General features: G+C 47.4%; 1 long non-coding RNA gene across 1 annotated transcript in view; it reads left to right on the top strand.

Moving 5' to 3' along the window:
- LOC115031331 (uncharacterized) overlaps window positions 1-20,196 on the top strand; it is a 41,195-nt gene extending 20,999 nt beyond the window's left edge. Inside the window, exons 2-4 of the long non-coding RNA XR_003836955.1 lie at window positions 19,011-19,068; window positions 19,596-19,672; window positions 19,799-20,196. This is a non-coding gene — a long non-coding RNA (uncharacterized LOC115031331). The remainder of the gene's footprint in view (window positions 1-19,010; window positions 19,069-19,595; window positions 19,673-19,798) is intronic.
- Window positions 20,197-24,726: the final 4,530 nt, after the last annotated feature.

Below are 24,726 nucleotides of genomic sequence, written 5' to 3'. Positions count from 1 at the left end.
AAGGTTGGCCTAGAACTGTGAAGCCCCACCTGCTTTGGTCTCAAGTATGCTGGGATTTCAGGCACGTGTCACCTTGAGCCCAGGCACGTGTTTTCTGTTTGCATCGTTTTGCGAATTTGTGTCATATTTTTTCTGATTGAGCTCCTAGAGTAGAGAAGGACGGAGAGACCAGGGTGAGGGTTTTGATATGTGAGTGTGGAAGACAGACGCTGAGGCCAGGGTAGGGGTACAGGTTTCATGAACTGGCAAGGGGCAGTAGGGACATGAGTGACATGCAGGCCTCTCCCGAAGAGGCTATCATATTCTGTCTTTGTTTTATATTTCTGCCTTGAGGCAAAAGTTTCCATTTTTGCCCTGTCACAAAACAAATAGAGTGCATCCTGGTTTGAGCTAGATCACTTATGTAACGGGTTTCACGCTCTGACACTTCTTGACAGTTATAGAAAGTGAATGAAGTTGGGAGGTTCCGTTGGAACGCCAGGAAGTGTGCTCTAGTGTGAATCAGAGAAGGAGTGGGGCTGCCAGTGGATGTGTGAGCCCCTGCTTGCTCCTGGGAAGCTGGGGGTGGAGGGGACTCGGTGACACAAGAGAGAGAGCAGTTTGGCCCTTTCCTTTGCTCACTTCCTCCGAGGTTCTCTCTGTTACCTTTTCCCTCGCTGTGTACAAAGGCTCCGGGCAAGCCTCATTTTCCTCTGCTGCTGCGGCACTCTCTCTGCCTTCATTCCCTTGATTAGAAACTTCTAGATGAAACATTGTCCCGAGTCTTTATGCCCTTCCTTAAGCAAGCTACTTGGATTGCTCCAGTGAGGGTCATCCGGAGATCTTCCCCGGGGGAGTACACTCTTCCTTTTTGCCCTGCTTCTTTCCTGGCCCCAAGATCTTTCCCATCCTCCCCTTCCTCCTCCTCCTTCCTCTATTCTATAACCTCTCTTCTTCCTTCTACTTCCCTTTCCTTTCCCATCTCCTTTCCCCGTCTCCTATTCTCTTCCTTGTTCTAGTACTCAGCCTCTGGTTGGTTACCAGAAAGCTCTCCTCTCTGGCCCCTCCCACTTCAGTGCTCCATTGCTAACAACAACTTTTTTTTTTTTTTTTTTTTTTTTCCCCCGAGACAGCGTTTCTCTGTGTAGCCTTGGCTACTCTGTAGACCAGACTGGCCTCGAGCTCAGAAATTCGCCTGTCTCTGCCGCCCAAGTGCTGGGATTAAAGGCGTGCGCCACCACTGCCCAGCTTGAGTAAATAATTCAAATGCTCTAAGAGACCACACTCTCACATCTTAGCCAGTCTCCCCACCCCCATCCCCGCCCTCCAGTCATCTCCTCCCGTACCATTTTACCAAGTCTTCCGGACCCCAAGCTACTTTCTCCTTGAGCTTTCTTGAGCCCAAGCTCCGGTCTCCCAGGAACCGCAGGAAAGGGCAGGCCTCCCTATGATACAGTATACCCCACCCCAGCCGCCTGACCACCACACCCCCTCCACTGGGCTTTTCTCTTCTTGGGGGAGGGAAACCAAACCCCCATTTTCATCCTGTCTCCGCCCCTACAGCTCAGAGGTTGCAGGCACCACTGAACCTAGTCGAGTTGGCATTTTGTGAGAGTCATGGGGATTTGAACTCAAGTCCTCGTGTTTGTATTGTTTATAACGCACCCTCTCTTACCCTGTAAGCCGTCTCCAGGGCGCAGTTGTATATTATTTTTGATAGACACATAATTGAACATGTTTGTGCATTCAGTATGGTTTTTGTTGTTTTTGATGTATGTATACATTGTGTAATGATCAGATCAGGGCAGTTAGCATATCCATCACTCCCAACTGTCACCATTTTTTTTTAATTTCAAAATAGCAGGGACAGAGGGTTTGAAATGTTCACAGTACTTTCCTATTTCCTTTAATAGTTACACATCATTACCTAAAAATAATCACAAAGCTATTCTCTCCCTCATGACAAATAATCCATGTTCATGGTGGAGAATTTGAGAAACGGGGATAAAGACAAAGAGAACCCTAGGCGGCCTCCACAGTTTCACCAGCCAGGGCTAACTGCTGTTAGCAGGAACATAGGATAGCCATACTGTCTCTCAAAAACAGAAAGCTGTTAAGTTCAACTCCAAACATCTACGGTTTGATTTCCTGATTTTTAAGTGCTTAATAACTTATCTATTCGGTAAGCACCTATGTGTCTTATTCTAAAGATAAAAATGATTTTGGATAAAAAATTTTAAGCCAATCATAGAAAACGAACTTGGAAGATTTGGCCTACCAGAAACTACCAAGCATTTAGTACTGCCATGGCTTACAGCAGCACAGTGGAGGGTGGAGACAGGACAGGGGGACAGGCTACTTGGGAACAGGATCTGTGACAGGGAGGGGTACTGCCCATCTGCTCAGTCAAATGGAACTAGGCAATAAATGAGGGAACTGGTTATCTATGTAGAGGAAAAAATAGAATTTCCATCCTACCTCCCACCCTTCAGGAAACTCAATTCCAGATATATCCACTACTTTATTTTAAAGACAAAACTAGACACATTTTAGAAGATAACAGATTATATGAACTTGGACAGGAGAAAATCTCTAAACCAGACACACAGGACAACCGTGCTAAAAGCAAAGGCCTGGGCTGGGTGTGGTGTGCACGCCTTTAACCCCAGTACTCAGGAGGCAGAGGCAGGGGCAGGCGGGGCTCTGTGAATGTGAAGCTGCAGATCTTCATAGCTGGTTCCAGGCCAGCCAGAGCAGCAGAGTGAGTGCTTGTCTCAAAGCAAAAGACACGAGCCTCTGCTCACCAAAGGAATCACAGGAAGAAGGGGAAAATGAGCCACAAACTGGAAGAAAACATCGACAACCCAACAAACCAACAAAGGCCACGCGCAGTTCATAATCAGAGGCCTTCTACCGATAAAATCCCTAAAGAACACTGGGCAAAAGACGTGGAAAGATCCTATTTATCTCTCTTCTCATGAACTTACATCCAACGGCAGACACAGACAATGCGAGACCTCAGAAATAAGCAAACCGTGAGCTGGTTGTACTGGCCCATGGACTCAGAGGCAGGGCTGCCAGGTTTTAGCCAAGGTCAGCCTACAGAGGATGGCCTTGTCTCAAAAAAGGGGTGGTGGTGGTGGAGAAAAACCCAGCATGAAGTAATTTAGCAAGACAAAAATGAGGAATACATAAAGCCAGGTAGAGTTTGAGGGGTCCTGAAAAGGAAACAGCTTGTATGTTAAACACTAGGGGAGCCGTGGACCTTTGTTGAGACATTGAGAACTGAGTGGAAAAAGAAGGTAGTAAGCCAGGGCCAAGAGAATAACACTCCCCACAGTGGGAACAGCAGCAAAGAGCCCGGCAAGTCAGGAGTCTGATGAACTATAGCAGGCCAGGGTGGGCAGAGCAGAGTGGCCACTGGGAGCTTGCAGGAACAGAGGGGCTTTGAGATAATTAGAAGCATGGCAGTAGTGTAGCTAGCAAGGGTACATCATGGTGTAAGGCTAAGAGGAAGGTCTCCTTTGTCTTCCTTACCAGGGCATAGTCCCTCCCTGTGTGTGGTCACCAGTCTGCTCCCAGTAGGGGCTCTAAGTCCTGGAATATTGGGATCATACAGTATTCCCCACCCCAGCTTTATCTCCCTTTCGTGTGGATATTCTCGGTTCCTTTTATTTTTATCCAGACTTTCCGGATTGGCTTTACTTTGTACACAATCAAACTCACTTGTCCACTTTGATATATTTAGTATTTGTGTGCTCAATAGGAGCCCATCCCTCTGGTGATGGTGTTATTCCGTCTTCTTTTCTGCTTCCCTGTTGCTCAGATAAAGCACAGACTGAGGCCCACGTGGGAGGAAACAGTTGATTTGGTTTACCGATTACAGTCCATCAGGAAAGGAAGCCAGGACCAGAGCTCCAGGCAGGAACTGAGGCTGTTGGCTCTTCAGCTACCTTTCTTCTACCTCCCAGGACCACTTGCCCAGGGATAACATTCGAAGGGGGCTGAGCCCTCTCACATCAATCAATAATCAAGGCAAAACCTCCGAGGACATGGCCACACCCCAGTCTGGTGCAAGCATGGCCACATCCCAGCCTGGTGCAAGCATGGCCACATCCCAGCCTAGTGCAAGCATTCCCTCCGTCAAGGTCTCCTCCTCTCTTATGACTCTAGTTTGGTCAAGTTAAACTAATCATAACAAATGTCTTTGTATCTTTTTATACACTAGGCCTTCTAGGACTCCTGGCCTTAGGCCACTGCTGATCTTTTTGCTACTGTGTTTTCACCTGTTACATAGACTCACATAGCTTGAATCAGGCAGTACACAGTGTTTCTGTGCCTGGCCCATTCCTCTTAGCATAATGTTCTTACGAGTTCTCATGCTAATACGGCTATCAGTGCATGGTATGGTAGCAATTAGAATGCACTTCCTTACAATCAAGTCAGCCCCTGTTATGGTCTGCTTTCTAGAAAGTGTGAGCATTTACTGGGGAAATGGTGATGCGCTGGATCCATTTTGTTAATATTGACACGTGTTTGACTTCTTCTAAGATGTATTTATTTACATACATGTTTTATTCATGTGTGTGTGTGTGCCTTCGTGAGTTTATGTGCATTGATGCATTACTACAAGCCATAAGAGGGTATTGGGTCCCTGAAAGTAGAGTCACTGTGGTTGCTTTGGTTGTTCTGGGAGATCAGTAAGTGCTCTCAACTACTTGGCTATCTCTTTGGTCCCATATATTTGACTTGTATATATTCTATATATCCAACAAGGTTATTTTAATAGTTGTCTTTAAAACAAGTCACAAAGGAAAAGTAACAGCCTTTTAAAATTACCCATGTATCTAACTTCAAGTGTTCCTCTTTCTCCCTGTAGGATCCCAGTGTCTCTCTGGTGTCTTTCTATGCAGCTTGAAGAACTCCCTTTACCAATGGTCATATGGATAGCTGCAAACCACGAACTCTCTCAGTTTTTACATTTCTGAAGGTTCAATCCTTCGTTTTTGAAAAATATTTTCAATAGATACATAATCTGGAGTTAACAGGTATTTAAGGGCAGGGGTGCTTGTTTTCTTTCAACATTGGAGAAAGGTGTTCCCCTGCCTCCTCCTCACCATTTCCTGTAATCTGTAGTGTTAAGATGTCCCTGCACCCCTCCCCCAATTTTTAGCTTTAGTTTAGAATGCTGAGTCATCTCTCTAGCCCCTATGCCTGCCTGCCTTCCTCCTTCCCTCCCTCCCTCTCTCCTTCCTTCCTTCCTTCCTTCCTTCCTTCCTTCCTTCCTTCCTTCCTTCCTTCCTTCCTTCCTTCCTTCCTTCCTTCCTTCCTTCCTTTTCTTTTTCAAGTCAGGGTTTCTCTGTGTAGCCCTGACTGTTCTGGAACGCTTCCTGCAGAACAGGCTGGCCACGAATTTGGAGATCCGCCTCCTGCCACTGCCTTCTGAGTGATGGGATTAAAGACATGCACCACCATGCCTGACCTAGCCCCCACCACCCCCCCTTTTTTTTTCAAAATAAGCATTTTTTATTTATTTGCTTGTTTGTTTAGTGTGTGTGCGCGCACAGGTGCATATATGTGCACAAGTACGGGTTTTGAAGATTGAACTCTAGTTGTCAGGCATAGTAGAAAGTGAGGCATCTTCCTGCCCCACTGGTTCTTTTTTATATCTTCCGTTTTTTCCTGTGGGAATTCCTGTGTGCACTCATGCAAATTCCTAAAGTTTCTTTTTTTTTTTTTTTGCAAATGTATTTATGTGTTTATTGTGGCATTATATTTACTTATAAAGTACTCACTATCAGATATAACACAAAGCCCTCACCAGACCTTCACAGTAGCTCCATGAGGAAGTAGTTAACATTAACTCCATTTCTCGGATGGGAAAACTGAGGCTCAGAGGCATCAATGAGCCCACAGGCTATCCTAGGAGGCAGACTGGATTGAAATCAGGTCTAACTCCAAACTCTGTGACAAGACTGTATTGCTTTCTACTGGAGAAAGGAATGGGCCCAAGGAGTGTTGGGATGGCAGAGAAATGGGCAAAGAGAGTGTTCAGGAATCTAGGAATGCCTAAGACATGGCCTTTAGAAAATCGTTTTAGTGACCAAGTATTACATAAGACTAGAATAGCAAATGCTCTGGGGCTTCCTGTGGGGCACCTCTGAGTGGTGCTTCTGGTATCATTTCCTGGGACCACTGTGACTCAGCACTTCTGATTCCAAAAACCACATTTTAAGCCACAAAACTAATATTTCCCTCAACACAGATGTCTGCCGATCAGGCTCCAGAAGGTCGAGGGGCCTGAGATGACCCAGTCTGCTAATTCCAAGGAACAAAAGTGCAAAATATCAATATATAAACAGATCTTTTATGGGAATTCAAAGCCAGCTTCTCAGGTTTGCCCCATAAACAATGTGTTCCTCATCACACCATCTCGCTTGCCCCGAGTCTGGGCTTCTTCTTCTTCTTTTTTTTTTTTCATGATGTTTGTAGAACATGATTTTAATATTTTCAACTGTTAATATTTGACAAATAGAATAATTATTTTAAGATATATTTCCTTGTTATGTCTTTACATTTCTGATTTTATTAATTTGGATACCCTCCTGTGCCCTCTGGTTAGTATGCCTAAAGGTTTATCTATCTTGTTGAATTTCTCAACGAGTCAGCTCCTGGTTTTTGTTGATTTTTTTTTTTTTTTGTATAGTTAAAATTTGTTTCTATTTGGTTGATTTCAGCCCTGAGTTTGATTATTTCCTGTGGTTTACTCCTCTTGGGTGTATTTGCTTCTTTTTGTTCTAGAGCTTTCAGGTATGCTGTCAAGCTGCTAGTGTGTGCTCTCTTCAGTTTCTTTCTGGAGGCACTCAGAGCTATGAGTTTTCCTCTTACCACTGATTTCTTTGTGTCCTATAAGTTTTGGTATGATATGTTCTCAATTTCTTTATTTCTTCCTTGACCTTTAATTCTTTCTTTCCTTCTTCCTTGTATCATTGAGTACAGCGTTGTTCAGCTTCCATGTATATGTGTGTTTTCTGTTGTTTTTGTTGGTATTTAAGACCAGCCTTAGTACATGGTGATCTGATAGGGTGCAGGGGATTATTTGAATCTTCTTGTATCTGTTGAGACCCATTTTGTGACCAACTATATGGTCAATTTTGGAGAAGGTACCGTGAGGTACTGAGAAGAAGGTATATTCTTTTGCGTTAGGGTGAAATGTTCTATAAACATCTGTTAGATCCATTTGGTTCATAACTTCTGTTATTATCACTGTGTTTCTGCTTAGTTTCTGTTTCTATGATCTGCCCATTGTTGAGAGTGGGGTGTTTAAGTCTCCCACTATTATTCTGTGGGGTGTAATGTGTGCTTTGAGCTTTAGTAAAGTTTCTTTTATGAAAGTAGGTGCCCTTGCATTTGGAGCATAGATGTTTCAGAATTGAGAGTTCATCTTGATAGATTTTTTTTTTCCTTTGACCAGTATGAAGTGTCCTTCCTTATCTTTTTTTGATAATGTTTGGTTGAAAGTTGATTTTATTTGATATTAGAATGGCTACTCCAGCTTGTTTCTTGGGACCATTTGTTTGGAATATTGTTTTCCCACCTTTTATTCTGAGGTAATATCTGCCTTTGTTACTGAGGTGTGTTTCCTGTATGCAGCAAAATGCTGGGCCCCATTTACATGACCAGTCTGTTAGTTTATGTCTTTTGAGGGAATTGAGTCCATTGATGTTAAGAGATTATTTTTGTTGTTAGAGGTGGAATTATGTTTGTGTGCCTATCTTCTTTTGGGATTGTTGAAAGATTACTGTCTTGTTTTTTCTAGGGTGTAGTTTCCCTCCTTGTGTTGGTGTTTTCCATCTATTATCCTTTGCAGGGCTGGATTTATGGAAAAATAATGTGTAAATTTGGTTTTGTAATGGAATATCTTTGTTTCTCCATCAAGGTTAATTGAAAGTTTTGCTAGGTATAGTAGCCTGGGCTGGCATTTGTGTTCTCTTAGGGTCTGTATGACATCTGCCCAGGATCTTCTGGCTTACATAGTCTCTGGTGAGAAGTCTAGTGTCATTCGGATAGGTCTGCCTTTTTTCCTTACTACTTTTAATATCTTTCTTTGTTTAGTGCATTTGGTGTTTTGATTATTATGTGACAGGAGGAATTTCTTTTCTGGTCCAGTCTACTTGGAATTATGTAGGCTTCTTGTATGTTCATGGGCATCTCTTTTTTTAGGATAGGGAAATTTTCTTCTATAATTCTGTTGAAGATATTTACTGGCCCTTAAATTTGAGAATCTTCACTCTCTTCTATACCTATTATCCTTAGGTTTGGTCTTCTCATTGTGTCTTGGATTTCCTGGGTGTTTTGGGTTAGGACCTTTTGCATTTTGCATTTTTTTTTATTGTTGTGTCCATGTTTTCTATGGTGTCTTCTGCACTTGAGATTCTTGCTTCTCTCTCTTGTATTCTGTTGGTGATGCTTGCATCTATGACTCCTGATCTCTTTCCTAGGTTTTCTATCTCCAGGGTTGTCTCCCTTTGTGATTTCTTTAGTGTCTCTATTTCCATTTTTAGATCTTAGATGGTTTTGTTCATTTCCTTTGCCTGTTTGATTGTGTTTTCCTGTAATTCTTTAAGGGATTTTTGTGTTTCCTCTTTAAGGGCTTCTAGCTGTTTACCTGTGTTCTCCTGTACTTCTTTAAGGGAGTTATTTATGTCCTTCTTAAAGTCCTCTATCACCATCATGAGAAGTGATTTTAGATCGGAATCTTCCTTTTCCTGTATGATGGTATATCCAGGACTTGCTATGTTGGGAGAATTGGGTTCTGATGATGCTAACCAAGTAAATGTGGTTTCTGTTGCTTATATTCTTATGCTTGTCTCCTGTCATCTGATTATCTCTAGTGCTACCTACCCTTGCTATATCTGACTGGAGCCTTTCCTTCCTGTGATCCTGGTTGTGTCAAAACTCCTCAGAGTTCAGCTGTCTCTGTGATCCTGAGATCCTGGGTGTCTCAGAGCTCCCAAGCTGCCTCTGGGACCCTGAGATCCTTGTGTGACCAAGCTCCTAGGATCTTGGGATCCTGTGATCCTGTGGTCCTGGGCATGTTAGAGTGCCTGTGAGTGGAGCTTCCTCTGGGTGCTGTGGGACGGGCTGTGGTCCTCATCCCTAAACTTTTAAAGAGCTGCCTAAATGTCTGTCTTTACTCATTCTAACATCTCTCTTACTTTGAGGGCTTGTTTCTGTTGGTTTACAATGGTGGCTTGATAATTCTTAGCCAAAGGTCACATTTTCCCATTTCTTCACATCTCTAAAATATTGTCATGATCTTCTGGACATTGTGAGTGACATAGTACAGCAAGTACATTTTATGCTTTCTTCCTTTAAATATATCAAATTTTTCTCTGAGAGCCACTGATCCTGGCAGATTGAGTATCTTTTCTTTCCCATGATCCTATAGCATGCATGACATTTACCCTAAGCACGTAGCTGATGCTCCAAAGGCAAGGCCTTTCGGGTGGCTCTTGAATGCTTGCTCTAAGTATTTCCTGGGGTCTCACTTACCCTGCTAGGTTGGAAACTTACCTCAGCCCCTGCATGACCTTGGCAACCCTGTTCAGTTCTCTGATCACAATAGCAGGGCTTAGCCAAGTGTGGTGGTACCTTTAACCTCAGCACTTAGGAATCAGAGGCAGGCCAGCCTGGTCTACAGAGTGAGTTCGAGGATATCCAGGGCTACACGGGGAAACTTTGTCTCAAAAACAAACAAACAAACAAACAAACAGACAAAAAGTAAGGGAGAAAGTGAGAGAGGACACTTAACACCAGGCACGTGCACACGGACACACACAGAGAACACAGATTGTATGAGGAAGGGGAGGGGAGAAGCTTGATGGGTTGTACTCAATGTACAATATAGTTGTGTGAAAATATCTTTATGTAACATGGTATGTTACATAAAAATATACAAAAAAAAACCCATTGATTTAAATGAAAACACATGTTGGAATAGTGCCCCCATCAAGAACTTTATTTTTAACCCAATCATTTGTCTTAAAGGTCTTATCTCCAAAGGCTGTCACATTTAGAGATCTCAGAAGTTAGAATTTACATGAAAATGGGGGTGACTCCTCACTGTCCCTACAAGCTATCTTGACCCTCCTGGTTCTGCCATGCCTGTAGCCCTGCACCCTGATCTCAGGCACCTGGAACTCACAGAGTGAGTTCCAGGCCAGCCAGGGCTACACAGAGAAACCTTGTCTTGAAAAACCAAAAAACCAAACCAAAACAAAACAAAAATGCGCTTTTCCCTTTGCTTTTCTTGTTGCTGTTTCTTTCCTTGGCTTTATTTATCATCCTTAAAAGAAAGTCAAGTTTCTAGGGAGGTTAATTTGAACAAAGTAAGAATAGAGACATAGGTAGGGCCAGAAGAGAAAAGACAGATCTAGAGAAGAGATGTGATCAGGGCAAGAGGGGAGGGAAGCAAATAGTGGTCACAGACAGATTGTCTTCAGTGTTCTCTATGAACTGGTGTGTGCATTGGTCCTCAAGTCTAAAGAAGACCTCTGTAGCGTCAGCATCATGGCTTCCTATCTGGGACCCAGGATGCGCTGGTCTAGATCCTGGCTCACTCCCAGAGACAAGAGCTGAAGTGGATGCCCCAGGCTGAGAAGAGGAGGGTGTCAAGGTGGGTCCAGCACCTACCTGCTACCGTGCTAGGAACCCCAGCTCAGGAAGCTGTACTGGTCATCGGAGGACTGTGTGCCAGCTTGGGGTGAGGTCGCTGTGTGTGGAGGGCGCAGTGGTTAATACCAAGTGACAACTTCTTAGGATCTAAAATCACTTAAGAGGAAAACATCTGGGGATCCGTGGAAAGTCGATTCCAGATTGGGTGAGCTGATGGGAAGGAAGATCAACCCTAATTATGGGTGGCCTTCTTCCATGGACCGGGGTGCCAGACAGGATAAAAAGGAGACAGTGAACCAATGCAGGCTCAGTGTGTGCAGTTACCTCATGATCCTGCTGCCATTCCTTACCCACCATCAAGGACTGCACCCCCTAACCATAAGCCAAAATAACCCTTCCTTAGGTTGCATGGCAATATGTAAGAGATCAGAGGACAGCTCCCAGAAGTCAGTCCTCTCCTTCCACCATGCTGATTTCAGGGTTGAACTCAGGTTGTCAGGCCTGGAGGCAAGTGATGAGAAATGTTGCTGACCCTTAAGCTGCTTTGGGGTACCCCAGCCATCAGAATATTAACTAATACAGGGAGCACAGCCTAGACAGGGAACTCCTCTGGAAAGGGCTCCCTCTGAATAGAGCTGTAAAACCTACTCAAGCCCTCTGCTCCACCTCTGGCTGTCCAGCTCCCCCAGCTCTGTTTGTGTCTGTTAAAACCAGCTTTGGGCTATGTCTTAGTCAGAGTTTCTATTCCTGGGCAAAACATCATGACCAAGAAGCAAGTTGGGGAGGAAAGGGTTTATTCAGCTTACACTTCCATACTGCTGTTCATCACCAAAGGAAGTCAGGACTGGAACTCAAGCAGGTCAGGAAGCAGGAGCTGATGCAGAGGCCATGGAGGGATGTTCTTTACTGGCTTGCTTCCTCTGGCTTGCTCAGCCTGCTCTTTTATAGAACCCAAGACTACCAGCCCAGAGATGGCACCACCCACAAGGGGCCTTTCCCCCTTGATCACTAATTGAGAAAATGCCTACAGTTGTATCTCATGGAGGCATTTCCTCAACTGAAGCTCCTTTCTCTGTGATAACTCCAGCTGTGTCAAGTTGACACAAAACTAGCCAGTACAGGCTACTTGTCTGATGCCGAACCCCAAGGACATCTCTGAGGACCCCTCCAGGACCATCTAGTAGCACAATCCCCAGGACCACTAATAGGGTGCAATATGGTCACCAGCTGTTCAGGGTCCTTCTCACCTCCAAGCTCCGAGGGTGCTGCCAGCAGGCCTCATCTGTACTTGAAATGAAGGAACATCTGAACTTCTGGAAAGATCTTTTTCTTGATGTCAGATCTGAGGGGCTCAGGTCATCCAGGAGAAAATGTCCATACTCCCCTCTGGATGTGGAAAGCGCCAGTGAGGCTGACAGTCTTCAAGACTTCAGGCCCCTCCCCTACCTCACGTTACAGTTCCCTAAAGAGTTTAAGTAGGTGGAATAGGAAGTGGGGGGTTGGATTTCCATTATCATCAGAAAGAAAGGAACTCTAAAGATACCAATAGAATGAGTTCTATAAATGGCACTGTCTCAATTCATCACCATTCAGTATACACAGGCGTTATTTTTATCTAAATTATTTTCAGAACAAGGATAAGATTCATATGTTAAATTAAACAACTGTTACTCTATTTAGTTTCATTTTATGGCTAATGAAACCATGAAGACAATGAGAACTTGTAATAGGTCTGGAAAATATTATTACTGAGCTGATAAAAAGAATATAAATACTGGCCTATAAATTAGCAAGGAACGCTCGAGGAAGAAATATTTCTATTTTAACATGAACTAAGGGAAATAAATACTCAGCAGAGAAAATTACAAGGGACAACTTGTTGCCAGGCAGGCGACAAATCAAGAAAAATGAAGCAAAACCAACGAAAGATGAGTCACCCACCAGGTGACGGAATCACAGTATGAAATTACACAGCGTCTTGTCCGATTTCTGTGGCTGTAACACAATGTCTGAAAATAGGTCGTTTATAAGACGATCCATTTACTTTGCCTCTCAGCTCTGCGAGGTCAAGAGCAAGATGCGACCCTCTTTTCTGTCTTTGGTGAGAGCTGTATGCTACTCAAGAGAGAGGAGAAAGTGCAAGTGGGTGCGTTTGTGTGTGGAAGGCAGGGAGGGGACGCAGAGGCAGGCCCGCTTTACAATCTGACTCTCCAGAGCCCTCACCCAGCCTCCAGAGAAAAGCATGGATCCCTGTCAACCCCTCCCCCCAACACAGCTACCAAACTTCCACAGAACTTTTGGTGGGAACAAAACCACATCCCTGCCATGGAACGGAGGAATATTTATTTGCCTATTGGAAGAACCCTCTCCCAGAACTCTCAGGGGAGGGAGGGTCACTTGCATTTAATTGCAATTACAACAGAAAGGTGTGGCTCTTAAAGAGAGGGCTTTTCAGCCAATTGCTGCCTGTAGAACCCACTTACACTTAATAGGGCCATGAGCGATGTGAGTCTCTCTCCACTGGCAGCAGTGAGGCTCATAAAACAAGCTGAGACAAGGGTCTACCTTGTCCCCTGACCAGCATCACTTGGTTAAGACACTGAGGCCTGGGTCACAACGCTTCAAGTCTCTGCTCTTGGTCCTGCCTGATGTCTACTGGCTTGTGTGTGTTGACAGTGACTTTTTCATTGGCTGCTTTCTCTTGGTCACATTTCTGGCTACTCCTTGGTCTCCCTCTGCCTGATCCCCTTCTGCCTCTTCCTTCCCAGGGAGTAGTAACCAGAAAGCACCCACCTGTGAGCAGGGAGCCTGTGCCCTTGTGTCATCCTGGTGACCTGGTGGTGAAGGGTGGGCACATTAGGACAAACTCCCTTGCAGACTTTGGTCAAGCATCTTTCTGTCCACCTGACTCTTACCATAGTCGAGGACCCTCAATCCAGAGATCCTGCTATCTGACTCGAAGGAAGGCTCAATGAGCTCACCAAGCTGGACCACTTCGTGGATGGAAAGGTTTGGGGGGGGGGTCAGATTGCCAAGGCTGTCTCTGGAGGTGAGGGTGGGGGCGGGGAGAAGCAAAATGGCAGAAAAGGAAGCAGATTTTATAGGGCAGTCAACAGGGTGATGGTCCTTGAGCTAGTACAGACTGTTCAGATTGACCAAGAACTATAAGGTCAGCCTGAGGTGGCTGACCTTTGGGGGACAGGATTAAGGACATCAGGCAGGACCAAGAGCAGAGGCTCTGAGACTTTGTGACCTAGGCCTGGTTAACCCTCCCCTAAAAAACGTGTTAGAGATCTGCTTTTCTGGTAAACAGAAACCCACCTTCATGCTTCTGTTCACCCGGTTAGACTCCTTCTGTTCAGGACGTTGCCGCCAGCCCCGTCATTTTGAGGGTCTGCTTTGGACTTAGGACAGACCACCCTTCTTACCTCTTCCTTCTATGCTTCCTGCCTGCCTTGTTCCATTCACCTTCCCTTTCATCCCGTCAACACTAATTATGAGTGCTGGGCGTATAGCTGCTAATAAGACAGGCAGGGCTTCTATCCTCGGGGAGCCAGTCCGGTGGGACGGACAAACATTAAGTCCACCAACAAAGGAATCACAGCCATGCATATAGATTTGCAAACGGAGATGTAAGCGCGCGCGGAGGGAGCACAGGCAGCTCTGCTGTGGACTAACAGGGTCAGTTTAATTTGGGTGCTCGGGGAAGGTCTCTTGGAGGGAGTGATAATTAAGCTCGCTGCTGCAGGCAGTGCCGGAGTTATCCGCGGAAGTGGGAGGGACCCCGTTCCCTGAAGAGGGGACAGCAAGGGCAAAGACCCCGAGGCGAGCGTGGAGTCTTCAAGGAGCTGGAGGCATGCCAATAAGGCTGGAGCGTCCAGGGAGAGGAGAAGATTGACACAGGAGATGCGTGGGCTGAAGGCAGGTGATTGGACGGGAATTACTTTTAAGAGCGCCACTTAAGGGTTTCTCTGGTGGCGGAGGAAGAAAAGCAGATTTGCATTTAAATTTGGGGGGATTGGAGGAGCAAGGGATCCTGTGGAGTGCACTGGTAGGAAGCCACCAGACTCTGAGATCACAAGGGCACCAGGTCTTCCTCAGGGCAGGGCAGGGAGAGGGGGTAGGGGTGGCCAGGGACAAATAGAGAGCTTCTGAAACATTTAGCAGTTCGACCTTGAGACTTTTAAAATAAGGAATAAGGAAATAGAGCTGCCACCGTGGCAGGAGCGGTGACAGCTCCCGCACAGTGGACCCAAGGTCACTCACACACTCTTTTGGAGTGTGGGCTCAGCCTCTGCTTGGCATGCATCCTTTCCTTTGTGTGAGCTAAATCATGACTCTGAGAACTTTCCCAGGGCGGGGCTGGAGCCTTCCTCGCTGTCTTGGTCAACTTTGGCATCTTAGATTGGGGGACAGTGCTGAGGAAATCATCCTGGAAGAGTGGAGGTGACCATAGCACAGTAACCCCCGCCCCTCAAACCGCACACCTCCCTCCCCGCTCTAGCTTCTATCTCTGCCTCCTCCTGTCATTTTTCTACCCTTCATGTGCCGTCCTCATTACCGAATCCTCCTTGAGGACATTGCTGATCCCTGTGCATCTTGGGTCCTTCACACCTCCTTATTGAACTGGACTGCATGTGGTATAAGATCTAGCCACCTTATCTCCTCTTGGGGCAGCCTCCCTTCCTTCTTCACTGGGACCCCCCACACACACACCTGGAAGTACCCCTTCCTTTCTTGTCTCTATTATATCCTACGTTTGCTGCAGCTCAGTCTCCCTCCTCCCACCTACCTAAGCTAATCTGCACCCCATTGCTGCTCATTAGTTCATTATAACTCTACGTCCTACCTCCAGCCTGCCCTGCTTCCATTTCCTGCTCAAAACACTGGTGGATCTACAAACCTATCCGCTGGGGGGAACACCAAGCTTTGGTGGAAGTCTTTTCATTCCCTTCCCTCTCTGTGTTTTGATACTTTGTGTCTTTCATCTGCTCTCAAACTACCTCAAACTTTCCCATACTACCCAAACTCAACCTCTTTGGAGAAGCTTTCCAGACTTCCCTCCCTCATCCCATCCATCTTGGAGAGTCTCAGCTTCCTGAGTTCTTCCAGCCCTGGGTTTGACCTCCACCATTGACCTATGGACACCAGCTGTATCCCATCACTGGTGATGCAGGAGTTGAGCAGCATGGGAGGGTGGCCCAGCTCCAGCCCAGGTTGCTTAAATGCCTATAAGATACTTTGTTGGAGGTGATCCCAGCAACCAGGGAAAAATGTCCACACTGGCCTTCTCATCTGGAAGCTCCTGGCAGGCAGGGTCTATGAGGGCTGTTTCTCCAGCCACTGCGTTTAGCTCGAGGCAGGACAAGTGCAGGAGCACAGGTGATGTTTACCAAGGGGATGGTGAATGAACTTCGCTGAGGCTAAGATTCTGGGGAGTGGATTAAGGTAGCCAAGGAGAGTTGCTGGAAGCAGGTGGGGTTGAACCACAAGGGAAGGTTTAGACCAGGAAAAGGAGTGGGTGGATGGTGATAGGAGTTTCTGGGGAAAATGGAGACTAAGAAGGGATGAGGGGTGGGCTGGAGAGGGGACAGTGTTCCGGTGAGATTGCTTCTGTCTGAGCAGAAGATACCAGGCAATGAAATCAGAAGGATACGTTGGATGATGGAGCCATAGTGAGATCCAATCTCCCCATACCCTGCCACACTAGGTCACAAATACCGAATGGGCTCGCTTTTTCTTACGCCTTCTGATCTTCATGGGAGAGACCTAAGGAAGGCAAGGGATGGCTTGGCCAAGTATGGGAGAAGCTGGAGCAGAACTGGAGTACTGGGGACCTCTTTCCACATGCCAGCTCATGCTTTCATGTTTGTCGGGGCTCAGCAGGGAGCTGGGGAGGTAAGAATCTTATCAGGGAACAAGCTTATTTCTGGGGGTTACAGAGCCTCTGCCAGGGTAGGGGGCTGATGGGTGGGGTTAGGGACTGGACGCAGGAAGTAGAAATCTAAGCAGTCTTTGGAGGCAGGACTTGGGGACTTTTCTGATAGGTACCTGGGGAGAAGGAAGTCACAATTGTCACTGATGGACAGGCTTGTGGGGTCCGGCTCCCTGAATCCTACCACAGAGTAGACCTGTGTCTCCAGTTCTTGAACAGGGATGCCGGGCATGGGAGCACAGCTTTTTCTCATTTGCACAATGGCTCTGTTTAGGACAGTGGTGTCCTGGCCTTGTCCTCTGAGCCCTTGTCCCCTATACATCTTATTCTCCACAACTCCCTTACTAACACTCTGAGGACCAAATATGTGGAACAATTAAACATCACCCCCCCCCATTAGGTCCCTCATAGAAGACCATACTCCTCTCCTTTCTCATTCTCTCTCTCTCTCACTCTCTCTCTCTCTCACCACACTACAGGCCTTGGAGAATTGCATGAGGCCCACTCACATTAGGCAACTGTTTTACTTGGCTTATTAATGCAAATGTTAATATCCTCTTTAAAATTGTCCTTGGAGACACATTAAATATAGTGACCAGATAGGTGGATGCTTGGGGGTCTCAGTTAACATAAAATCAGCCAACACAGCTTCTTCAAGAAAGCCTCGTTGGAGGAGACACCTAGGGAGGATCTGCCGTCCTGGATGTGCAGGACAGGGGGCTGGATCTGGGGTGGACAGAAGCAGGAGCCAGACCTGGGATACACAGGAGATCATTCAGGTAAAGGAACGGCATATACAAGAGCCTGAGACCAAGACACAGTAGACACTGCCACCGCAAACAAAGAAGCCATTGTGTTCAAAAAAGAATGAAGCAGGTGGCTAGGAGATAAATCAAGAGAGGCAGCAGGGGTGGGTGAGGGACAGGGCTCACCCTTGCTCTGGTGGGGATTGTGGACTTAGTCTGAATGAGATGGGAAGACACTGAAGAAGTATTTAAGAGCCGATGCAATGGATCTCTTTGGTTGGTTGGCTAACTGTGTTTTCCTCGTTTTGTTTTGTTCCTGAGGAAGGGTCTTATATATCCCAACCCAAGCCTGAACTGAAGGTCACCTTGAGGCTCACATCCTCCTGCCTCCCCCTTACGAGGACCGCAGATGTGGCCCACCCCACACAGTTTCAAAGGTGCAGAGGATCGAACCCCAGCACCTCATGCATATTAAAAAAGTCCTCCTTCCAACTGCTGTTCCTAGCTTTGACCTTTGTCGTTAAAGAGTCGCTCTGGCTACTTTGTAGAAACAGACCTTGTGAGGAGGTTAGAGGTTATGCTTTGAAGAAGTGGTGAGAAACAGCTAGAACAGAGGTTCCCAACCTTCCTAAAGCTGAGACCCTTTAATATAGTCAGTTCCTCATGTTGTGGTGACTTCCAACCACAAAATTATCTCATTGCCACTTCATAACTGTAATCTTGCTACTGTTATGAATTGTAATGTAAATAAATATCTGATACTCAGAATTATCTGGTATGTGATTCCCCCCTGCCCCCCCAAAAAAGTGAAGTAGTGACTTATAGGCTGAGGCCCACTGATGGAGGTTCTGAAGAGCCAGAAACATGCTAGTGAATGAGATAGGAGCTCTGGAAGGACCCTGAGAGATTTTTCCCTTGAGCTGGATTTTTCATTTCCTTGTGTAGGAGCAAGGACAACCCCACAGGGGAAGCCTGCAGTGCTATGCAGGCTTGTAGCAAACACTGGGCAGATGACCATGTGAAATAAAGAATCTTGGACGGGTGTGGGAAAGGGCGTGGTCAGTGCCAAAGAGAGAGTGTCTTCAGGGGCAAGGTTCATGTGAGAGAGGCAGGGGCTGCCACACTCACTTCCCATGGGAGCCCTTCCCAGCCTGCCTTAATTCCAAGCCGGTATGACTCAGAGCAAAGCCATTAGGAGAATGTGCATCCCTTCTCCATCCCTATCTCCTCCATCTTGTTTCTTTTGGCATAAGCTGCAGCCAGGTAAGGGAGGCAGGATCCAGAGATTTCCCCAGGGACCGTGCTCTGACGGACCATATAAAGCTGGAAGCAGCTGGAGCCAGGGGTCTTCTGCAGCTGTGCTCCAGCCTGTGCAAGCTAGCAAGCCCACAGTGAGATGCCTGTGGCCCTGGCCCCCCCTCCACTTTGGAGCACTCTCCTAAAGTGAACATCCAGAAGGGGAAGCCCACCTGCTGGGCAGGGTGGGAGAAGATTCCTCGCCTTTTCCTCCTGAGAGTGAATGCAGGCCCCCAACAGGGAGGCAGCGTAGGCATCTCTCTTACAAAGATGCTCTCTGAGTCTCACAGCCTGTGTGTCCTCAGGTCCTTCTCTGCAGTTTGCCCTGGAGCCAAGTTCTCTCATCCGACACCCTTTCTGTTCTCTTCCCTGTGCAGGTGCTGAGCTGGGCCAGCGGGTATCTCCAGGCAGCCTCTGCTAATGAGCTCTTAGCAGGTAAACAGCTCTTCCTTGACCCCCTTCAGGATATGCAAGAGACAGGACCAACCTGAGCTGGCACGTGGCTGAGAAGCAGAAATCATCCAGTCTACAGCCCCTTAATGTTCTCCCAGCTGGGACCTCTCTGCTCTCTGTGGCCGGGGCCTCAGGACCTCCTGGAAGAGTGGGACAGACCCAGGCTTGGGGAGCAGGGATGCTAGGAAGCCTTCTACCTGTACTCTGGAAGAATTTAGGAAGAAGGGTCACTGTAGTTGTTTAAGACCATAGAGGTTGGGGGCAGGCCAAACGGGGCTGGCCTGGAGCCTCTACCTTTCTTCATCATACCATAGTATCTGCTGATGCTGAACAGAATCCATGCCTTCAGCCCAGAGCTATCTAGTGACAGCCTCTTGGGGGGTGGGAGGGCTCTTGGTGAGTCCCCAGGAGGAGTTGGGGGTGTTAAGGCAGTAGAATCCAGGACATAGAAGATGCCTGGGATGACTGACTCCCAGTCATAGCAGGAAACTGTAAAATCCTCCTCACAGGACAGAGGAGGAGACAGATTCCAGCTGCCCCCGCATGCCAGAGCACACAACCGCTCTGTTCCTTACAAGCCTGCCAGGTGAGAATACGATTGACACGGGGTGGGTAGAAGCGGGTGCAACTGGGGCTCCTGTCACCTGGCTGCCTGAATATATCCTAAGGCTCCCCCCTCTCCCCTTCCCTCTCCCACCCTCCTGTTCCCCAGGTCCCGGCTCTGCTTCCCTGTCCCCATCTGCAGTCGCGCAAGCAAGCCCCAGCCCTGGAGGGACTGCACCCAGCAACCTTCCCACAGCTGTCTCCTTTGGATCTTTTTGCGGTCTGGGCTTGCTGTTCTCTCAATAGTAGTCAGGAAGCCCTTACCCCAAAAAGTATCTACGGGAGGCTTGGTCTACAGGGGAGACCCCCAAGGGCTCCAGGTGAGTCACACCAAACCCAAGACTACCATGTGGATCCAGGGCATCTTTGCCATACCTTAGTATTGCTGGGTGACCATGGGTCAAGCCCTAAGCCTTAAGTTGGCAATCTTCCTAATGCTGTGACCCTTTAATACAATTCCTGATCTTGTGGTGTCCCCAGCCATAATATTGTTTTGTTGCTACTTTGTAATTGTAATTTTCTACCAATATGAATTATAATGTAAATATCTGATATCAAGATATATATGACCCCCAAGTGGGTCGTGGCCCACAGATTGAGAACCACTGCCCTAAGACATTCTGTGACCCAGTGACCTTAAACCTTTCCTGATAGACAATGTTTAGTAGGAGTGGCTTTAGTCAAAGCCAGCGAAGGCCACTTGGGTAGATGTTGCTGGCTATCATGGGCACTCCTCGCAGGGCTGTCACTCAATATGCCCAGCCCTCCTTCCTGGCATTGGATAGACATGAGATCCAAGACAGGCCTGGCTATTAGAATCCTGGGCAGAGGGACTGGGAACACCACAGTTGATCCCAGCAGCTGAGTGAAGATGGTAAGCCTCTGTGGCAGGATGAGGTGTCCAGCATCTGCCTGCCGTCCCTTAGCCTGAGTCAGTCACCATGACCCCCTTTCTCCTGTGAGTCAGTCACTACTAGTCCTTCAAATAAAATCCTTGACTGCTCAAGTTTACTGAACAGATACCATTACTAACCTCTGATTCACCGCCATCTAGAGGGAGGAGGGGGGATTGCACACGCTAGAGAAAAGGGGCCGACTTGGGGGAAATCTGCGTCAGTCATCCTTAGAGGAGGCGTTGAGGAGAGTCCATAGGCAAGGCATGAAGTAAAATCCAGGGGAACTTTCTGAAGCGCCAAATAAAGAGCAGAGGACCGACATAGGAAGATTTAAAGTCACCGCGTCCTCCGTTTCCAAAGGTGGTAAGGACAGGTGATGACAATTGGTGGTGACTCCTGCCAGTTTAAGGGAGTTGGGTACAACTCTGCAGCTGTGGTGAGGCACGTCAGGTATGGCCACATGGGCATCCATCTCATTCATCTCTGCCCCCACCCTACTTCTGTGCTTCCTGGTTCTATGCCTTTCCTTATCTGGATCCTCTGCTCTTTTTACACTCAGGTGCGGGATGGGTGGGCAGCCCTGGACAAAGACAATCTCATTGCTAACAAAGTCACAGATCTTGAGAAACAAAAGCCCCCAGAAGGTTACCTCCCTGTGCAGAACTACAGGAGGCAATTCTAAGGGGATATGTACACTGGTGTGTGAGTCTCGCCGAATTCAAGGGTGGCAAGAGAGCCTACGTGGGGCTGCTGGAGTGTGCTGTGGCAGTTCAGGAAGGAGAGCGGAGTTCACAGGTCAGAAGGGAGAACTGCAGGTGTGTGGGGCGAACGCCACCACCTGGAGACAGGAAGACATTGGCGGAGAAGGCACGACATGAACAGGCCACATTACAAGGCTGACTCATGACCACAGGAGCTCAGGGTCCCGATGCTCTCTGACTTCTCCATTCTGGCCCCAACAAAGCAGGTTTGCTAGGCCACGGTCCCCAGCATGCGGGTTGGAACGGGGTGCGTAGCTCAAGGGCGGCATCGTGCGGTCATCTTGGGGAACTTCACCCTACATCCTCTATTGAGTGAGGGTATTGTCTGACTCTCTGGAGGACAGCAGTCTTTGTTGCCGGTTAGGGATTTCTGTGCCAAGCAGTCCCTTCCCAAGAGCCGCAGAGCCTGGGGCGAGGTAGATGTAGGTGGGAAAGGATGCTTCTATGGGGTGCCCTTCACTGAGGCTGTTTACAGTTTGCACATCACCCGGAATAAATCACCTCTCAAAATGGGTTTCTAGGAACACAGCCTGGACATTTGACTGCCCCTTGCTCCTCAGTCGAGTATCTGAAGTCTCAGTTTGGCTCCCTCGGGGAACTGTTCCCATTAGAGGGTATCTTTTGGAAAAGACTTCAGCTCCTAACGTTCCTAGGAAGAACCTGGACTTCCAAGACAGTCAGATCCATCTTTTAGGACTAGCTGTGTGCTTTCCGGAAAGTTCTTAACCCTCTCTGTTCTTCACTTTGCTCATCCCCAAAATAGGGATAATAACGACTTCCACAGAGGGCCATGGGTCCCGACTCTGGGCCCAGTGAATGTCAGCTTTGGGGTGGGATCCATGTGACCACCTGTGTATAGCTTTCTTGTGTTGTGTGTGTGTGTGGTGTTGGTAACCAGGCAGGAAGGAGGTTGATGCAAGGCCTCTTTATTGGCATGGCCCATACGTCCAGAGAAAGGGTTGAGAGCTTAGCAGCAGCGAGGAAGCCTAAGGGTTTCCCGGAGTCCAGCTGGAGCAGAGACATCAAAGGTGGCTGGAGTTCTCACTTCCCATGAGCCTGACAACAGGTGACTCTGTAAAACAACATGACCTCAGCAACTTTGTTCAGCCACCCCACCTGTGAACATCTTCTGCCTGCAAAGCCTCTCTGTTGTTCCCCAAGGTCACCTGCTCCCAACGGGACCTGGGGGTGTGACAGAGAACACCAAAGAACTTCCTGAATGAAGCTGGCAGTCACATGCAGGGGACTGGACAGGGCCTCTCGGTGCTCTCACGTTTGTACCCTAAGTCCTGGGGCAGCTGCTGACCCCAGTCACACAGCATCTCTGTTCTGGACTCTGGCTCTTCTTTTCTGTCCTCTCCACTCTCTTCTTTGTTCCTTCCCTCTTTTTTCCCCCAGAGTCTGTACCTTGTCCAGCCAGGAATTATCTCAGATCTGATCCTGCCCTTGAAGAGGTCCTGGGGTCCAGGGCACACCCATCCTGAAGGCTGTGCCCTTTAGAGGTGTGGTCAGGGCATTCGGGACAGGAACAGAGTTTGTGGACCAGTGTTCCAGGACATGGCTCCTTTGCTGAAAGACTAAGAAGTCCCCTTTTGAGCTCTTTAACATTAAGGCTGCAGGATCATTGACACAACCCAGGGCTCAGTCTTTTGGGGCAGAGACTCTCAAAGTAGGGGCCTCTTTGGTACCTATTGCTCAGCGTCCCACTGGAGGGTTTTTTGTTTTTTCTGTTTTTGTTTGTCGTGTCTTCAGAGAGCCTGTTGTTCAACGGTTTTCAGCACCCAACGCCTCTGTCCAGAATTGAAGGTGGAACCCAGAAACGTCATAAGATGACTCCCTGTGCAATTGTGTGTAAGAACCACTGGCCCAGGGCTCAGCTTTGGTGGAATCATGACAAAAGAGTCCAGGGGTTGACACTTGGAAATGGGAGTTGCTGAATGGCTACAGTTTTTTACAAAGAAACACTGGGAAAGACAGAGAAAGAAGAAAGATAAAGAACTAGGTAGGACTCCCCTCTGGGGAGAGAAGCAACGGAGGAGGGGGTCCTGGAAATCAAACTTCCAGTGGCTGAGGAGGTGGTAGATGCAGCCAGTTTCCTGTGTTCTCAATTTGACCCCCACATCTGAATGAGGGTCAGTTTCAGAAGGGCAAGGATAATTGACTAGGGGTGGGGGAAGCCCTTTGGGCATCCATTTCCGCAGCGGAGAAAAGCATCCTGTGACCGCTTGTTGGAAACCCGGGGAAGGAAATCCTGAGAAGGCTCTCCCATATCCCCGCCCTTCTCATGTAAGTGCAAGTGTTGCCTGGACTTTGTAGCATTCTCTTTTTCTTTTTTTCCTTTTAGTTCTGAAGTATTTCAATCTTACAGCAAGATACAAGTAGGGACAGGACAAGAGCCATGTACCTACCCCAACAAATGGCAGATGCTAGCATTATGCTGCATTTATATCAGATTCTAAAAACAAACAGAAACAACAACAACAAAATCCAACGGCTGAAGTCCCTTCGTGCCTCTTTCTCTCCAAATGCACAGCCGCTGGTCTGCACTCCTCGGATAATTTTCTCACACACGTGCTCGTCCCATATTACTCATAAATGACAACTAGCAGTACTTCGAGCGAGAGCTTTTTATTTTGCATATGCGGTGTCAGAGTGACCCTATCGTCTGAGAACTCGCTGTGTATTTTAAAATCTAGTATTGTGTTTCCAAGCACACTGATTTCCTTCTGAATAACTGGACAGCACAGGAAAACCACAGTTCATACCCCCACTCCCGATGGACATTTCAGTTTGCCCCAGCCTGGATACAGCCTGTTCCTTCAGAAACTCGTGTTGGAATTTGATTGCTGTCACATCAGGGTTTGTCAGTCAGGGCCCTCCACCCGTGTGAATGGCTTAATCCATTCATGGTCTACTAGGTCAGCTCAAGGATGACTTCCTTATAAAGGCGAGTCTCGTTTGGAGGGGGAATGCATGTGGGTTATTCCAGTGTAGGCTCAAGCAAGAGGATCCTGAGTTTGAAGCCGGTAGCACCTGTCTTAGTCACCATTCTATTGCCGGGAAGACCATCCGTGGCCCAGGCAACTCTCCCAGAAGAAAGCATTTCATTAGGAGCTTTCAGAGGTTTTGTTTATTACCCTCTGGGAACATGGTGGAATACATGCAGGCATGGTGCTGGAGAAGTAGCTGAAAGCTACATCCTGATCCACAGACAGAAAAAGAAAGAGAGGATGGACCTGGAATGAACTTTTGAAAACTTAACCCCTGCGTACACACACATGCACATACACATGTACACACACACACGTACACACACACACACACACATGCACACATGACATATATCCTACAATCCTTCTAATCCTATCAAACTCACTTCT

Source organism: Mus caroli, unplaced genomic scaffold, assembly GCF_978045245.1.
Source record: "Mus caroli unplaced genomic scaffold, Mus_caroli_1 scaffold_7, whole genome shotgun sequence".
Lineage (NCBI taxonomy): Eukaryota > Metazoa > Chordata > Mammalia > Rodentia > Muridae > Mus > Mus caroli.
This window is presented reverse-complemented; position numbering and strand designations above follow the sequence as displayed.